We start from the raw sequence: 18365 nt of genomic DNA on the forward strand, positions 1-18365 counted from the left end.
TTGTCCCCCTCCATGTTTTTTTTGGATTTTGATTTTTCCTCCTTCCCGTTCTGGATTAATTGTCCCTGCCTATATTTACGTAAGCCTTTTAAAAAAAAAAAAAAACTTCACTGTAGTATAATTAATCAATGCATCAAAGTTTATAGTCTGCTTCTGCCTGTGAGAAGGAAGTTTTTCTTCATCACTGTCACTCCAGTGCTTGCTCCTTGTGGGACCTGTTGTACAGCCTAGACCTGCTGCATATGAACTGTGCCCTGAGATAACTTCTTTTATGATTTGGCACTGTATAAATAAAACTGACTAGACTTTATGATGACAGCATTCTTAGCTGAGTTTTATCTCAATTATTGTAACATGAATCAGGATGTAGTGAGTGATATTGTCAGAATGACAGTGCTTGCTGTCAGTCGGGCGTCCTGAAATATCATTGCATGATATGTCATAGTGCTGTCACTCCCACCCCCAGACACAGGGTTTCATTTTCAGTTAGTGGATTAGCGTTGTGACTCACATCATTATTTTTGTCTTCAGACAACATTATATATGCGTTACTCCAGCACAGCCTTCATTATAGCATCTTTTCCAAAATTAGTCAACTCCTGCAAGATATACGGCGATCTCTCACCAGTGTGAGCTTTCCTGACATTTTTATGTCAAGACAGCCCATTTATTTGCTTCGCGCCACCTGATTTGCATTTAGGTTTGCTCACTAGAAGCTCACCAGTTGGATGGAATGGAAACATAGCTATTACCGCTCAGACGAGGCCTTTTTAAACATGCTTCTTTTCATTATTTTCCGTGGAGGAGCTCGCTCAGGGGATCGTCTCTCTCCTCTGCCAAAACAAGACGCCCCGTGTTTTTATGAATGTGTCACAAGTGTGATTTTCTCTCCTTCTATGCAGGGAGGAAAAGATCGTCCTCAAGGAATACGAGCGCGCAGAGTTTTGTGCAGTTTATCATCCGGCTCATCAACACCTAAAAGGGGGGTATTACTGTGAGTATTTATGATTAATTCAATTATTTTAATGATACGGTAATGATATTGATTATTCCAATGATTACCTATCTACTCAGTGTAAACACTTAGTGGTGTGTGCAACCCCCACTTGAAAAAAAGCACTACACAAGTCTGCCACTGCAGGCAAAGCTAATCATATAAATGCAGCCTATAACTGCACATGCTTGTGAGATGACTATTTAAAAACTCTTCAGCCAAATACGGTCCTGTGCTACGGTGATTCAGTGACTGATTAGCCACATTTTTAGACCACATATTTAACTTCCTACTATTGTTGCTTAAAAACGATCCATCAAGTGGACTTAATGCCTCCTCTAGGCTTAAACAAGGCCCGTGTAATTGCTATAATTAATTGCAGATTGTAGCTATTTTGACTAAGTGGTTTCCAACATTTTTGGCTTGTGACCTTTTAAAGCAAAGTAAAGTCTATTCCCCGCCATTTGTCACAGGTCGCTTATTTCTGTAAGCAGCCAGCAGTTCAGCCAAAGACTTATAAATCAGTGTGTCCATCAATCAAAAAGTGAAGATTAAACACAACAGAACTGTGTGCGGCAGAAATATTGTGTTTACCTCGTTTCCTTGTTTGTTAATCATCTTGGCATTTTTCAGATTTATCATGCACTCCTTGCAGATTGGGACTGGGGGACCGCTGCTTTAAGTCATTTAGACTGGTTTCATCACTCAAAATTAAATGGTTATGTAGTATGAAGTGTGTTTTGTCACTTCACGACCCATCTCAAAACCCCAGTAGACCGAAAAATGTCCCAGCCTATTTATCCGACATCCTCTTATCCTGAAAACAAACACCCACTGCTTCGAAGGCCCATTGCTCTGAATTTATGTATGCAACTTGACTGACATTACCAGCATACTTATTTTAACCCAAACTATGACCTTCCGAAAGCTAAACAAGTATTTTTGATGCCTAAATCAACCAAATTATGACCTTTTACTACGTTGATCATGTGTTTATTATTGTTACCATGATGACAAAGGTCACCTGAAAAAAAGTTGCCTGACATTTGCATGTCAGACGAAGATATTTAGGGCAAAAAGCTCAAGGAAGAGTCGGAGTGTGTATTTTTAGAACAGCAGGCCTTCAGAGCAGTGGACCTGAGATTACAGGCTTTTTAGTCCAGTGGGGCACTTTTCAGACTATTGGGGTTTCAAAATAATGTTCCACTGGAACAACGGGCAATTCCACAAATGTTTGAGATGTCTTGACATTTATATAATTTTAAGGAACCTACCAGCCAATCAGAAACAACTATTTTGCTTTGCCGTGGTAACCTATAGGACATGGGTTAGATATATGGTACAAATGTAATTTTTTTCCTATTTTAAGTTTAATTTTAAGTTTCCTTATCCAGTGAATGCCACCAGACAAAATAATGCCAAATGAGGTGCCATTAATGTTATTTCTAGACGACTGATAAATTATCAATTAATACATGTTTAATCTGTTATATTTACCAATTAATCCATTAATAATTAATCATTAAGTTCCTGTACAATCTGGCTCGACAAATATCTGACTTGAGCTGAAGCGCTGAAGAGAGATGACGCACTCTAGAGCGTGGATAAATGTCACATCCTTTGGAGTTTCCTGAAAAAACAGTGCTGAGTCCTTTACATAGAAATCATTAATGAATACATGTAAATTGCTTTACATTATACCATCCACCCATTTTCTTCCGCTCATCCGGGGCCGGGTCACGGGGGCGGCAGTCTAAGCAGGGTAAATTGCTTTACATTATACTTTTTTTTTTTTTTTTAAAGAGAGAAATATGTGATTTCTTTTTTAAGGTATAAATTGCTTTACATTATACCTTCAAAGAGAATTCACGTATGCGTCTTATTAAAATAAAATTATAATTACATACTGTCACCTATATGTTTCCTTAAAGGTGTCGCTCAGGGCATCCTACCTACCGCAGCACCTTTACATCACATCATTATAGACATAAATAGGTTTGTTGAGTTTTAATGTAGCGCTGTCTTAGCTGTTGAGTTTGCAACAAAAGTAAGAATGCCTTTTTGAATTTCCTGTTGTGATCTAGTCTTGTTCTTAGTAACTGTTATGAATTAATATTGAGTAAAACTGCTGAGCGACTTTGAAAATGTTAATTTCAGGAAATCCATCTGGACAAACATTAAAGCCCCACAGGCACCAGAGTGATGCAGAATTCACAATGGTGCTATTTTCTGTCAGTCTAATGGTGTGAATAACACTGTGAGGAATGCTATCATAATGTAACAAGAGGCTGATCGATATGCTGTCAGCTGGAAAAACATGCACAGCTGCAGTGTGTGTGTGTGTGTGTGTGTGTGTGTGTGCGCTCCTGTCTCCACAAAACCATCACTGATTTGAAAAGCAGAGAGCATTTTAGTCGGGATGAGCACATATGATATTCATGACCTTATTCGAAGAAACACTGGCACACATGGAGACGCGCTTGCATCGTGTTGAAGGTTAACGCCTACATTTTGTTCAGATCCATAAGATAAGCAGCTCAGTTTCAACTTTGAGAGAGAAGAAAAGTTTTACGCCTCCATTGTCGCTACAGGCTCTTTTGAGGCTGCAGCTAGACGCCCTCCTCTGTGATTAATGACTCTCTATGAATAGAACACACGCCGTTAAAACATTTGATTGATGCTTTGACGATTGCCAAGCGTCCCTGCATACATCATTCCAGCTTTTCATTCTCCTTTTCAGACAGGTCAAACTGGGGAAGAGAGCAGCCAGTGAGCAAAAATTACTTGAGGAGAAACCGAGCTGTTCTGATGAAGACAAAGGCTGCCTAAATGACAGCTACATGCTTTTCAAACTGCCACAGTTGACCGTGCCGTAACCTCTACCCTGAACGGGAATTGTCTTATCATAGCATCGCATGCAAGCTTGTGAGGAATATTCGAGGAACGTTTGCAGAGATTCGAGGTTGCCGTCTTCTTTTTAGCCTTTCTGAAATGTAAAACACAAGAAGAACGGATTGAAAAGTGTGTTCTTCTGAACCAACTTAAGCTGCAATCTTTAGCATGTCCACTTTACTAGCTTACAACTTACAACGGAACTTTACTTTAAGAGTTAGCATAATGTTAACTATCTACACACAAATTGCTAAGAGTGATAGGGGGGTTATATAATTTCCACCTTTTTTTTGTCACAGTGAGTCGTTCCAGCTCCTGAGATAAATTGAAGAACCAAGATGGAGCTCATCAATCACAAGAGAAAGGACCAGGACTGACGAAGCTGCTAGCCTGTGGCTCGGTAAGCTAACCCACCTCCCGCCTGTTTCTCTGTTCTTGAAAACCAGTCCAGTTTTCCCTCTTCTACAAACTCCAGATTAGGACTGGTTTTGGATAAAGAAAACTCCTGGATGTGACTAGTCCATAACAATAATAAAAAAAAAAAAAACAGCACATTTGCTGTGTGCTATAGTTTGAGACAATGTTAGCGACTCTGTCCTTGTCTTTCTTGGGTTTAGGTTCTCCCAGTAATTCTAGACAAAGTTACCCGAGATGGCATTGCCAAACACATCGGTTTTATCTTGTATTGAAATATACCACTGGAAAATACAAACAAAATTTTAGAAGCAAAACAGAGTTAGCTTTTGCTACTAAGCAAGCTAGCAGTACATCAACACAAGAACAGTAGACCTTTTTCATGGCAGCCATGGTGATATGAAATAACCATATCTTTTACAAGGATCATGAACTTGTGAGTTTGATTAGTTGTCTTTTTAAAAGAGAGTTAGATGGAAGTGTTAAAAAGTCCTACTAAGATAGTGTTTTCAGCATTAGAAACTACGAAACCTACCATAAATTTCAATGTTCTTGTCTTGTACAATTATCTTTTAGATTGAGAAAAATTATATGTGTAACTTTTTGTATTTTTACCCCTAAGTAAGGTCCCCGAGGGGAGGAACTTAACCTCTCTATATAGGGTACTCCAAAATGGACGAATACACAGACACTAAGGTTGCCAGGTCCACATTTTTTCTGCAGAATTTCTATTTTTTAAGTGTTTCCGTGGGTCTAATTTTTTGTCCACTGGTTAAGTGGGCCTATTTTGCATTCAAATTATATTAATAATATCTATAAATACTTACCTCCATACTTGAAAAGAAATCATTTATTTCTTCCTAAATCCTATCAAACTGAGCTCAGATAAGCATGTAAACACACAGACCTGGCACATGTCATACGCACGCCCACATAAACACACACAAATATGACGTGCCAGTGCGCTTTGCTCGCTGGTTTTATTGGTCGTTGGGCTGGTTTTGATCTGCCATTGGTCTGGTTTTGTCACACAGACCTGGCAACCCTGACAGACACATAGTAGTTATGTTTATGCTACTTTTTGAAGTCCACGTGGAGGACACATTGGACACGTGCAGTCTGTGTTCTGTGGTGTAGTGGCGTGGCCATGCAGTCAACAAATGGGAGGTACGTGGATGTTCGCACAGAGCAAACGCATGATGACAAAATTAACGTAACGCAGACCCTTCCTGAACCCCACGCACTCAGATGTAGAAAGCACCAGTTCAGCTTTAGCAAGTGGTCATGTGGTTTAACCTGTTATCATCCTAAACTTCTTCAATTTCATCCCAGATGAGCTGAGTCTTGGTTTCATTTTGCTCATTCAGGCATGCTTGTTTGTGCCACGATGGTCACCAGAGCCAGCCCTACCTGTGTGTGTGATATTGTGTTGTGTTTGGAGTATGCACTCTCTGGCACCTGGTTCCATCTATAATTGATGGGCAGGGCCAGAGGGCATGTCGGAGCCACTCCACACAGCCAGAGTGTGACAAGGCCACACAGAGTGACAGGGCAACACGGCGCTTCCTCACTCCATTTACATTCGACACACACACTTCACACATTTCCGTACTTCTGGGACAGGCGAGCCGCGCCGGGAAATGGAGGTAAAACTGAAGGAGGAGAGAGGGAGCAGCGGGGCTGACGCAGAAAAAGTTAGGGGAAATATATTGTCTTTCATTTCCACCAGGTTCCTAAAATATCATGGATTATCATATTATTTTGTGTGTGTGTGTGTAAGGGGTGGATTGCAATAAAAAAAGGAGCATTGAAATTGCTTCCATGCCAGATGCACACACACATGCTCACACAGATATGCAGAAACACACACAAAAGATAGATCCAATCATGCTCATATGCATTCACACGTGCAGATACACACACAGATCTACCAAATCACAATCTACAGAGTGATCCTGATGATGAGGCTGTTTTCCAGCATCTCCCAGCTGCTATGGGTGCGATAATGAGAACATGGCACCTGTTAGACATTAAGAAGCACATCACTCTGTCTGCCCCTGTCTCCTGTTTACCTTCTCACAGCGATTTGGATGATGCTCCATAATGGAGGCAAAGAAAGCCCGTTTTTTAAACTCCCTGTTACTAGCTGTTGCTCGCTACCTGAAACATACTTAAACATTTAGAGCCCTAATGGCCTCTGAGGCTGAAGTTAAATTTTGCAGGAACGGTTCTTAACGGCTCTGCTGAGTTTCATTCATCTATACAAGCTGATCTATACTCTGCATGCAACTGGAGAGACTAAAAACCAGCAGGTCCCTCTCTGTAACTCATTACAGCTCCATAATCTCTCTGCTGTGCCATATTGCACTGTATTCACTAAGCCATGCTGACATTTGAGCGATCCAATCAAAAAAATTAGAGAATGAGCAACAGTAGAAGGTGAGAGTTGGACTCCAACAATTATACACATCACTCTGAAATAACGTAGCTGCTTTTTGCACATGCATTGTTAACCCGGGGTTAAGCTTAGCCCAGGGCTGTACGATTCACACTGCTCTTCTACTCCCCGGGCTAAATGTTCACTAGAAAATGCAACAGATGTGTACATTATAGAATGACGTGTGACTGCTCTAACAGCCTTTAGCCTTGTTTCATTCATTAATTCAAATTAGCAATCTGTTGCTGTACTTCCACCACTGCAAGAAGGAGCAGACAGACTGAGAGTGATTTTTTTTTTTTTTTTTGCATCTGAAACAGGACAGACACAGACCGCGGTCTCGGCGGACACTGAAATTGCAGAGTACCTCGAGTCGGGTCTTGAGGCGGATGTCTTGAACATGTTCCTCATGGTCAAATCTTTCTGCGAGTCAACACCATCCAGATTAGTGCAAGTGCGGAGAAGCTTTTTAGCCTTAGAACCAACAATTGGAGACATTTTGAAAAACTTCTAGCGCGTCATAAAAGAGTAAACTGCAGAGAACAATCGGTTTGGTGAGTCAACGTGACGGAAAAGTCTGTGCGCTTTCATAGTTTGTATGGAGGCATGGGTTTGGAGAAGCTATTGGACTGTGGTGGTCTGATTTCATGACAGCTTTTCTAAAAGATTGTGAACCATTTTTAAAGCTTTTTTTTGCAATGAAATTAAGGGAACAAGTGAAAATGATCATTTATTTAAACTCAACTTGTTGCAGGGAGAATAAAACTGGACTCTGTTTTGAGTGTTCCAGGTAACCTCATAACCTTACCAAAAAGGCTCAGGATTACAAAAATTCTAACAAAATATGCTTTGTTTTTTTAATGAAAGAGTTCACCTAGAGGTTGTTCCACAAAGAAGCAGAATCTTCCTGGAGCTCAAAACAGCAAGCACAAAATTCTAAAATATAAAAGTGCTCAGTGCACTGATAAAGTCAAAAGCAGTAACAAACCTCATGTTCTTCTCCGTACTTAGGACAAAAGAAATGCCATGATAAAACACTGAATGACATTTGCATAAGGAACTGCTTTGATTGGTGGTGGTGGTACTTGCGGGAAGCAGTGACGATCAAATTTGCGGAAAAGTTGCGGCGACTGGACAGAATTGCAAGGTTGTGCAGAATTCACGTTGATTGGCTGCATTTGTGGGAACTGTTGTGATTGCAACATTGCAAATTCATAGATGGACTGATTAGTCACTTATTGAAACAATAATGTGGGTTAAACATGCTGTGTTTTATTGTTTTCAACCCAGTTTGTTGTCAGATCGTAACAATTGGTTTCCATTTTTAGTAATGCAAAACCACTCTAATACGTTACCTTTCTTTGTAGGTAACGCTGTAATGTAACAAATTACTTTTTAATGGCAGTAATAATTTAATGTAATGTTTTACTTTTAAAAGTGACACTGCCCAACACTGATTGTAGTTAATGTAGGTGCCAGGTTTTGATGAGGAAGTGGAGTGTATTGTACAATAAATTTGGATGACTCTGTTAAAGTTTATGTGTAACAGTAACAACTAAAGCTAAATTTACTTTCATCTGGAGTGTGTGGGTGTGGTTTGATCATAATTGATTGACCTCTGACTAGTAACATTAGCAAATGAACCCGCAATTCAAATCAGATTGCGATCCAAATAATGTTAAACTGACTCTGATCAGTGAAAACCACAAGGTTAATAACACAAATACCAAAATCTCTCAAGTGATAGAACAAAAATGCTTCTGGCTTCATCAAAACATATTCTGCTCATGTAGGACCCGTCACTCCCAGTAAGAAAATGATTGAGAAAGTAAGTTTTCAGGGCCTTTAAGGAAAAGGCAGTAGGTGCTTTTAAAGGGATGTGGAGGTGTGAGGTTTCCTTTGTTGGAAAAACTGATGCAATAAACACACCACCTTGCTGTCATCCACCTTCAAGTTCAGTTTTTATCTTTACTTGCCCCAATGAGCAATTAATTTCACAGCTAGTATTAAAAGCATCATTACTCACAGGAACAGGAAACAACAAATACTTGGCTGCTGATGCTAGGTGTTAATGCTGTTTCACAAAGGAAGCATAATGCAAATCGTCAGCATTACAGTTGATTACATGCGCCAGTTGTTGATATCACGACTAACACCCGATCACAGCCTCTCTTCCTTTCTGTTTTTTTCTGTTCACCAACATTGCAAAGGCCCAAAGCAACAGAGGTAAAGATCTCCTTTGACCTGTTTTTCTCAGCTGCTCTAAGACTGAAGAGCAGATGGGAGCACGTAAAACACAGAATGTGAGGAAGGGCAGGCTCAGAGATGATGGCATTTGCTTTGCTCGCCACCTGTTTGTTGTACAGGCCCAGATCACACAGCCTACAGAAGTGAGACTTGTTAGAGACACTGGATATAAACATACTAGAAAGAACCATGACTGGAAAAGTAAATTTCTTTTTTTTCTGATTCAATTTGTTTTAAAAACAGTAGAAAAAAGAAATTCAAGTAAGAATTACCCATTTACACATCTGATGGAACAGATAAACTCTTTTTAATCAGTGCAGCTGTGTACACAGGCTGTGTAATGACTCCTGCTTCACTCGTGCTTCCCAAAGTCTGTTTTTTTCTCAACATGGAAAACAGTGACTCAGTTTGTGACTAAACATGTAGAACCACAAGGTTGTTTGAAGTGGAATATCTCTCTACTTCAGCCTTCATTGACCCGAGCTGTTTCAGACATAAAGTCCGAACTTTGTGCTGAGAATCGGGTTGGGATATCCACGTCAGACATGCTCCCACACCCTGTCTCAAACTAACTGTGATGGAAGCAGAGGCAGGGGACACAGATCGGAATCACTTACTGGTGTGGCAGGATTTGCAGGATACAAATACTTCACCTCTGTCTGTAATCTTATGTTTTCACATCATTGAGGAAAAAAGGGCATTAAACGTGAGCTAATAAATATTAGACTCATTTAGGCTGATACTGATTGGCAGATTGTCTGAATGAAAATGAGCCAATCATTGAAAAAGTGGACAGCAGTATGGCAGCTATACACCAGGGCTGAGGCGATACCTACCTCCCGTTTAGATACTTTGGCAGTACTTGGGTGCCAATGCGATATATATATTGTGATTCTGCAAGTATTGCAATTTATTACAATTTAGTACAATTTTTGTTTGCTTTTTTTAACACTGTACCATGGGAACAGTTGAATCATACACCTCTAGAGACTGTATATCATGAGTCATTTTTCTGAAAACAATAACCATCAGTCAGTCTTTGGCGTTAAATGGCACAGTTTCTATTCTGGTAGTGTGCTAATGGTAATTCCCCTTATGTGTTAGCACTGAGCTATTAATACTTAAGATAATTGATTTTTTTTTTCTCCCACAGGACATCTTCTACACACCATGAATTAAATAGGCATATATACACACGCTGCCCTTTGGATCACACATCAACATTAGAAGAGTTCATAATCTACGTGGAGTGGTTAGAAAAAAAAAATGTATTCTCTTACTTCACAGGCTTTAATTAATGATTTCATGGAACAGTTTGGAAGCGGAATTTGTGAAATACAATAAACATATTTTTAGTAGGAGACACCCACATATATAGTATATAAGAACCCCTTGGAGATTTTGTCCAGATGTCACTTGACATCATCAAAAGTAAAACAGATGGAGCAGCTTAATCTGAATATAAAATGAAAGGATTCTGGAAAATGAGTGAAAATTGTCACATAAGGTGTTACCAGTTGCTGTCAGTTTGAAAACTGACACAATCCTCGAGTCTCAATTTCACTAAGCTTTCTCTTTTATGGAGAAATAAATATGTATGTTTCCTCAAGCGCTGATAGTGTGATGCTACCAAAAGTGTATTGGCTGAAGTGTCTGGCAGACATGAATTTGTCTTTATTCCCACAGATCCCACCGGACAAATGATTTCCAATGACTTTAAACAGAGCAAAGTGTTGGAATGATTTTTGTGCCACAAATGGGGCTGTAACCTCCGTTTTCATGATTGGGAATGGAAATCTATGGAACAGTAAAGGCATGTTTAAAGTAGCATTGTGCTTGAGAACATCTAGGGAAATCAGAAGCATCAGCAGACCGCACGTTGTGCCTTAGCCTCAACCTGCCGCCTCTGGATAAAAGCAGAATTAAATCAGCTGGGGGGGAGAAAACAGGCTTACGCAGCAGAACAACTCCCCCCATCGGCTAACAAGAGATCTCCCACGACGCAATTAGGAAGTCACGCTGGAAAAAAATGAGGAAAGTGGGGGTTGCTTCATTGGAAAAGAAGATGGAGTAGAGGATGGGATGTTTACTGTGGAGACACCACATGTTCTGTCTGCAAAGACGGCATGAAGAAGAGAAAAGTACTGACGGGTGGAGGAATCAAGAGCTGTACCCCATATGGAGCCACCTGTGTATGTTCAGTATAACAAGCTTAAAGATGTTGTATGAGCTTAAAGCAGCATGCAAGAGCAAATAAGGGGAACAGGAGTAAGTAAGGAGACAGATTTTCAAGCAGGCCACCCGTAAAGAAAGCCTTTACGCTTCACACAGTGTTTGCATGCTCTTCTTTTTTGGCTCAGCACAACATCAGATCAAATAAAAAATGCGCATCACATCACACACTATGCATTCAAACCCCATACTGAGTGTTACTTACGCAACAAGAGTGCATTTTATCAAGTCAATGATTGTGTTAACCGCTATTAGCCAGGAGAGGAGAGGGAGTAGTATGTGGACAGCCACAGGATCACGCTGTGCAGAAAACTCTGAGAACACAGCCGGTCAGCGGGGGGCCTCATCACAAGAGCGGTGTCACCCATATATCCAGTCTCACCTCATTCTCACTGAGACTCCCTTCTCTCTGTGGTTTCTCCACACCTTACTACATGATTATAGTGTCTCCATGAGACGGACATGCTTCTTTAAGTGAGGCTAAAAGCACATTTCAATGCAGCCAGTAAACCCTTCCCTTACTACTCTCAGTCCGTTAGCACATTTGCATGAAGGCTCTGCCACAGTAAAGGTGCTGTGTAGGACATTTACTTCCCCTGGAGGTCAGTCAGATCAAAACAAATGCACAGCTCATTTAATAATTTTATAAAGTTAGGGATTCTGATGCACACACTGCTCTCAAAACTTAACAAGCGGTCAAACTAGACAGTGGTCATAATATATTCCTTTCTTAGTCCCAAAATGGAGAAATTTTCAAATCTCATCTTGGTCCGTAAGAGAATTGATTTCGCGACCTTGGCGTTATTAGCATCACTTTCTAACCTACCAGCCACATCCCTAAATTTCAGATCAAACTGTCAAACGAGGCAGCCTTGATCAAAGATGGGTCAACATTGTACCACTACATTGCCTACGTCTAACCTAAAATGTTTTCAGAAACTCATTTTAGTGTGATGTTTGGCCACAATAAGAAATATTGTAACCAGGTGGCCGCCATTTTGGCTTTGGTTTTTAACAGAGGCTCCTGAAACTCAAATGAAACCATGAAACTAGGCATTGCTGATGAAATGTAGATCAATAATATGTTCTACATTGCTTATTTCATACTTAAAAACATTTTAATGTACTGTTTAGCTGTAATATGAGATATATTGCAACCAGGCGGACGTCATTCTGACTCTGGTTTCCAACAGAGACGAAACTCTGATCAAATTTTCAAACAGAGCAGTGTTGATCAGAGATGGCTCAAGATTCTGCTAATGTGTAACCAACTTCTCGCCTCATTGTTCGCTTGTAATATGAGAAAGTTAGTCACCAGGACATCATGTTAAAAATGATAATGAAGGAATACAGAGAGGAACTCGCCATGTACACACATGCATGCACAGTTGTCCTGATTAACAGTGATGTCACTCTCTGCTCAGGACGCCATTTCTCCACAATATCTTAACATGGCAAAGAATTTGAGTTTGCTATCATAAAGTGAGGCTAAATGTAGTATATTGCACCTTTAAGTGTCATTCCAAACCAGTTAGCCTTAAAGTGGAATGGGTTATAGAGCCCTCCAACATCAGTGCAAACTTATAGATGACACTCGGGTGCAGCGACTCTCTTGTGTCCAGGATTGAGGAAACACTGCATACTTGGGGTACAAATGTGAGTTCTTCTCTGTGAGATTTGATACTGTCTTTCTGCACGTATGACAGAATGGCAGCATGAAAAATGTTCTACAGAAAAAAAAAAGTAGCCAAATAAATGAGTGTTTATTTATTCAAATTAAAGGTACAGGTATGTAAGTTCAGCCACTAGAGGTCTCTCTCACTTTAACACAGTAAGAAAAGACAGTCTGATGACATGAAGTGCCATTGGATCATGGGAGTTGTTTTCTTCACTTCACAAATAACCATCATAGGTGATGAAAATCCTGCATAAATCAGGCACAAATCATGTTCATGGAGGAGGTAATATTAAAGATTTATTCACGTTACATTTAGTAACATGCCCTTTAGATAGCAATGGCTAACAGGAATAAGTTAAATAAGTTACAGATTTCTTTGCGTTTGAACATTGTTGGAAACATTTTGGATACCACAACAAAATATGTAACATATGCCTTGTGTTTTCAGACATTTTAATGTGGAAATGTTACATATTACAGCTTTGAGGGACCCTCCACAGCCAAGAGCGTGACTAGCGAGTTATACTCCGTCACGGAGTAGGAGTGTGTGGGGACCAGATTGGGCCTAAGTCTGCACGTGTGCATTTTAACAGGTTTTTTTCAGGAGGGGGAAAAGAGAGCAAGAAGAAAGTTTATCGCTTCATGCTTTGGCTCCATTTGCTAAATTCAATCATTCGGAGAGTCGGAAATTTTGGCTTGTATTGCAGCTCAAGCTCTGCAGCATATGGTCTGTCTATCTCTCTCTGGGTGATGATGCTGCCGCAAACAGGCTTTGGGGGCCTCGCTTTGGCTTCACTCAACCCTTTGACTGTGCACAGGGATAATCTTCACTTTTCGTTTTTCTCTCCTCGAAGGCATATTCACCTTTCCTCTTTTGTATCTTTCTCCCTCCGTTCCTTCTTCTTCGGCTCTATTTTTCATCCGTCTCGTTGTCCTCTGCTCCATCCTCCCATTGCTCCGGCATAATCTTCCCCCAGAAACCATTCCGGGCCTCTTTTGTAAAAGCAGCACAGGACATGAATTTTACATGGCTTGCACACAGTCTTCAGTCAATACTCCCACTGACCACGGCGGGTGCAGTCTTTCCATACGGCCCCGGCACACATACGCATACACATTCATCCACACTGGTGCAAATACACAAAACCCAGCATGACCCCGCAAAGTCCATGAGAGCACAAACACAGCTTCACTCTCACAAAAAAAGTCCACAATCCTCCTTTTAGACGAATATTGGAGCACACAGCATATTCAGAACACAGATGAAATGCCTCAGATCAAAGACGTCCTGATGGCTGCCTGATGTTTTATTGATCATAAACCATGTTAAGTATTTTTCGAGGGGCGAATATTAGCTGCAAATATTATATATTTCTGGTGGAGTTTGGAGTGTTTTTGCGCTCAGCAGCAGTGGGTCTGACAGGGAAGATGATGCTCCTAATGTGACACATTAAAAGGAAAATCTACCCCCGAAGCAGAGCTCCGACATGTTACTCTTATGATTTCGGATAGTTGGGTCGACGTTTTTTTTGGGGCGTAAACAAGCCTCCATCAAAGGCAGGAACAAGAAAGGCGAGACACTGAAAGGCTTGTCTTTGAGAAACAAATCTTAGAGCACTTCCACTCTCTGCGAACAGGAGAGTGATAACTGTGAGCACACACTGTGACGGTATCCCGCCTGATTAAGGGTACGAGCACATTTTCTAATTCACAAGACTATTACACATGAAGATGAATTACATGTAAAGGCTTGGATAAATATTGCGTTCTGCACAAAGCCAGGCTTCACTCTAGGTAACGTCTCCATGTCTGACAACGCAGGCTGCAGCCTTGGGTTTCTGGTTTCCAGCTATTTGAGAGTGTTGTGCACAACAAACAAACACAAATTGACTGCACTGTTTGAGATCAGCAGCCAAGTACACATGTATAATCTGTGGTTTGGGCTGGTATCTGCCTTAAAGCGGCAAACAAATAAGATCTGTCTGGTGGGAAGGGCTGTTTAAAGGGATAGCTCGGATTATTTGATGTAGGGTTATATGAGGTACTAATCGATAGTCGGCGTATTACCTAGAGTAGATGCCCCCCAGTCTGGGGAAGCAGAGAGAAGTACCGGCATAAAAGCTAAGCAATGTGCTGCTGTGGACAGGGTCAGCAGCAAAACATATTTTAGCCACTTGAAGGGATAGTTCACCCAAAAATGAAAATTCAGTCATTAATTCACCCTCGTGCCAAGTGAGGGTAGTTAGTAAGCTTGGCATGTCGGGGATTTCAAAGACTTGGATCACACCAGAAGAGCAGTATGGAGACATTTAAAGATTTTATTGTGCTGTTATTTTTTACATTTGAATACTGATCACCATTCCCTTCCATTGTTTGGGAGATTCTGCAACGCATTTTTCCTGTGAAACTTTAGTTTTGTGGACTACAAAACTAAATCCAACCGTCAGTCAGCATCAGTGTGTGTAGATGATGACTGAATTTTCAGTTCTGGGTGAACTATCCCTTTAAACGAATGGTCCATCCTACAAAAATCAACATTAGTTTACGTGTATGCAATATTTAGAATATTTTCACCAGAAAACCTTCCTTATATAAGCGGTGTGCCACATCATACCACGGTAACATTAGTTTAATTTTTTATCTGATAATAATTAATATCATGATCATGATCTTGACATAATGACATCATACAATAATACTAATAATAATAATTATACTACTACTACTAATAATAATGATAATAATAATAATAATAATAATAATAATAATAATAATAATAATAATAATAACAACAACAACAATCTATTTATGTGCACTTTTAAAAACTGAGTTTACAAAGTGCTTTGACAGACAAAGCAAAAGAGCAGGATGCCCAGGAGGCAGTGTGACAAACACAAAGACAAAACAATGAGGACAAACAGAAACCAGACAAAAGGTAAAATTGAATTGAAACTGAGACACAAGCAAAAGACACTAAATCATAGTAAACATAAGACAGAACAGTTAAGGGGATAAGAACAGGAAAACAAGAAAAACATGTCAATAAGAATAAATAAAAACTAAAAAAAAGAATGCAGAGACAATGTCACATGAGGTTGTTCAGTCGATATATAGAGAGATTATATTATATTATGTAACAATGTTAGATCATTTTGATCCTTTGTAGGCACAACAATAGCACTGCCAATGAATATTAGGTTAGAAAATACAACATTTGCCTGATTTAATGTGACTTTATGTATAAAGTATGTTTACTTCTGGTCTTCTATCCAAATACAGATATAAAGACAGATAATTTTGTTAGTTTAACAGATAGATATGCTATTGATAAGTACCTCATACAACCCCACTTCAAATAATCCAAACTATTCCTTTAAACCTGCTTGACTGTGATGATCATGAAGCGGCAGGTCATGAAGAAGACAGGGAATATGAAGGAAAAAATGAGAAAACATATGGATATATTTGAGTGCAGCTTGAGTTTCCAGTCTGGTCTCCACCCCACTGTTCTGACATCAGAAGTACAAAATGCAATTGACCTCGAACATCTACGAGAAGCCCTGCAGACAGTCCTCTTGATCGTCTTCTCTGGAAGGTCTTGTTCCATCTATTTCGTGTTAGCTTACTGATTACATTACGAGCAAAAAATGGGGAAAAGAAAGTTAGAAAGTTGCTCATCTTGTTCCTGCAGAGGAGGAAGGAGAGACAACTCAGAAATGGAGGATGTACTTTAGGTTAATGTCGCTGACCTGGAAACTGTAGCAGGCTTGAATTTTCTCTGGGCCTGCTATTTCTTTGCCCTCTCTCTTTCCAACATTGATATATTCTGTAGTGTAGCTAAAATTGAGACAAGTTCTTTGAGAATTAGGACCTCCGGGGCAGAGCCTGGAAATGTACAGCATCCAAAATGTGAGGCACAGGATCCTAACCAGGATTTAATGACTAACAAGCCAAGAAAGAAAAGTCAAAGTAGTGTGAATTTCATTGCTTAGTCTCAATCCACATGATACATGGACTGTGGTAATCATGGATTGGGCAGGCCAGGTCATAAAATTAAACATACTGATGGGTCAGGAGTGGGAAATAGAGTGCATTTCACCAGCAAGAGAGATGCTCGATGTGCATTTACGCACAAGGCACCACAGTGCAACTTCTTTGATTATTTAATTTCCACTGGAGAGTTTCCTTTGTCCTGTCAAGTTTATAACTACAGTTTTTAGTTTTGCTGCTCGAATGTCCTACGATATACACAGCAGTAACATTACTGTGTGCATGGAAACAAAACTTAAAGCAGCCTCTTTAACCATAAGAGTAAATTGTTAAAGAAAACACTCAGACATCAATACAACACACAATAAAGAAATCACCTGGAAAGCTTGTGCTGCTCCACATTATTTAAAAGGTAATATAGCAGGACAAGACTTATAGAAGTGGGGGTGTAGGTCTCTACGTCTGAAATACATTCTGGTTGGTGGTAGGTGGATAATTTATGTTTACATGTAAATTTGGATGAACTCATCTGCAGATCACTAGTTCACACAGTCCACACTAATATACACATGAGGTGAAGAAAACATTGATATATTAGGGTTGGGCAATCTCACAATTTAAGATCACAATTGTTATCAGAGGCTTCAGCGATCTATTTTTGGCAGATTGAGGTATTTAATGTCCTCTTCTCTTTCAAAATTTCACATGTATTCATTGACTGATGGATCTGTGCTATGTGAGTAAACCAATAGAGTGTTGTTGCCAACTAGATAGCTATGCTGATTGGAGGAATTACTTTACGTAGCTCTTTCTTGGGTGACTTGTTGTAAATGATGCAATCAACTTGCGAGTACTTGAGTAGTGTACTTTTATGATTATGTTATTTTTTGGTTCATGTTTCCCACTTCAAATTAAACTACATTTTGAAACCTGTGTAGTATCTTTCATACAATATTGTGTTTTAACTGAGAAAGTCGTGGGCTATTTCAAACCTGGCTGTATTCCACTGTGATCAAATAGATCGTGACGTTATTTTTTGGCCAGATTGCCCATCCCTGTGTCAATAAATAACTAGAAATTTCCCATCAGATCTGGTGTATCACTGGCTCTTGCATCAGGGACTGTACGGACACATGGCTTCAACTTGATTTTTGTGCAATTTCACAGAAATTTTCTGACATTTCACCTCCAGGCTGTTTCCAATAGTCACAGTCTGCACCCCACAGTCATGCCACTACATTGCTCTCTCCATGAAACCTGGAGACACTATAAAAACACTACAGGCTACAAAGCACACAACTCTGACTCTAACCCTGTATTCTGACAAATACAAGTATATATCAATAATTTGTTTTTCCAAGTACATTTTGTATTAGATATAACTCTTTACTGGCAAAGGTTTGTTTCCAAATCAGTAAGTGTGACATTCTTATAGTGACATCATGGGGAGAAGGTTGGGGCGGATGAGTGGGCAGCGTGTT

The sequence above is a fragment of the Lutjanus erythropterus genome, chromosome 16 (assembly GCF_056507025.1).
Source record: "Lutjanus erythropterus isolate fLutEry1 chromosome 16, fLutEry1.hap2, whole genome shotgun sequence".
Lineage (NCBI taxonomy): Eukaryota > Metazoa > Chordata > Actinopteri > Lutjaniformes > Lutjanidae > Lutjanus > Lutjanus erythropterus.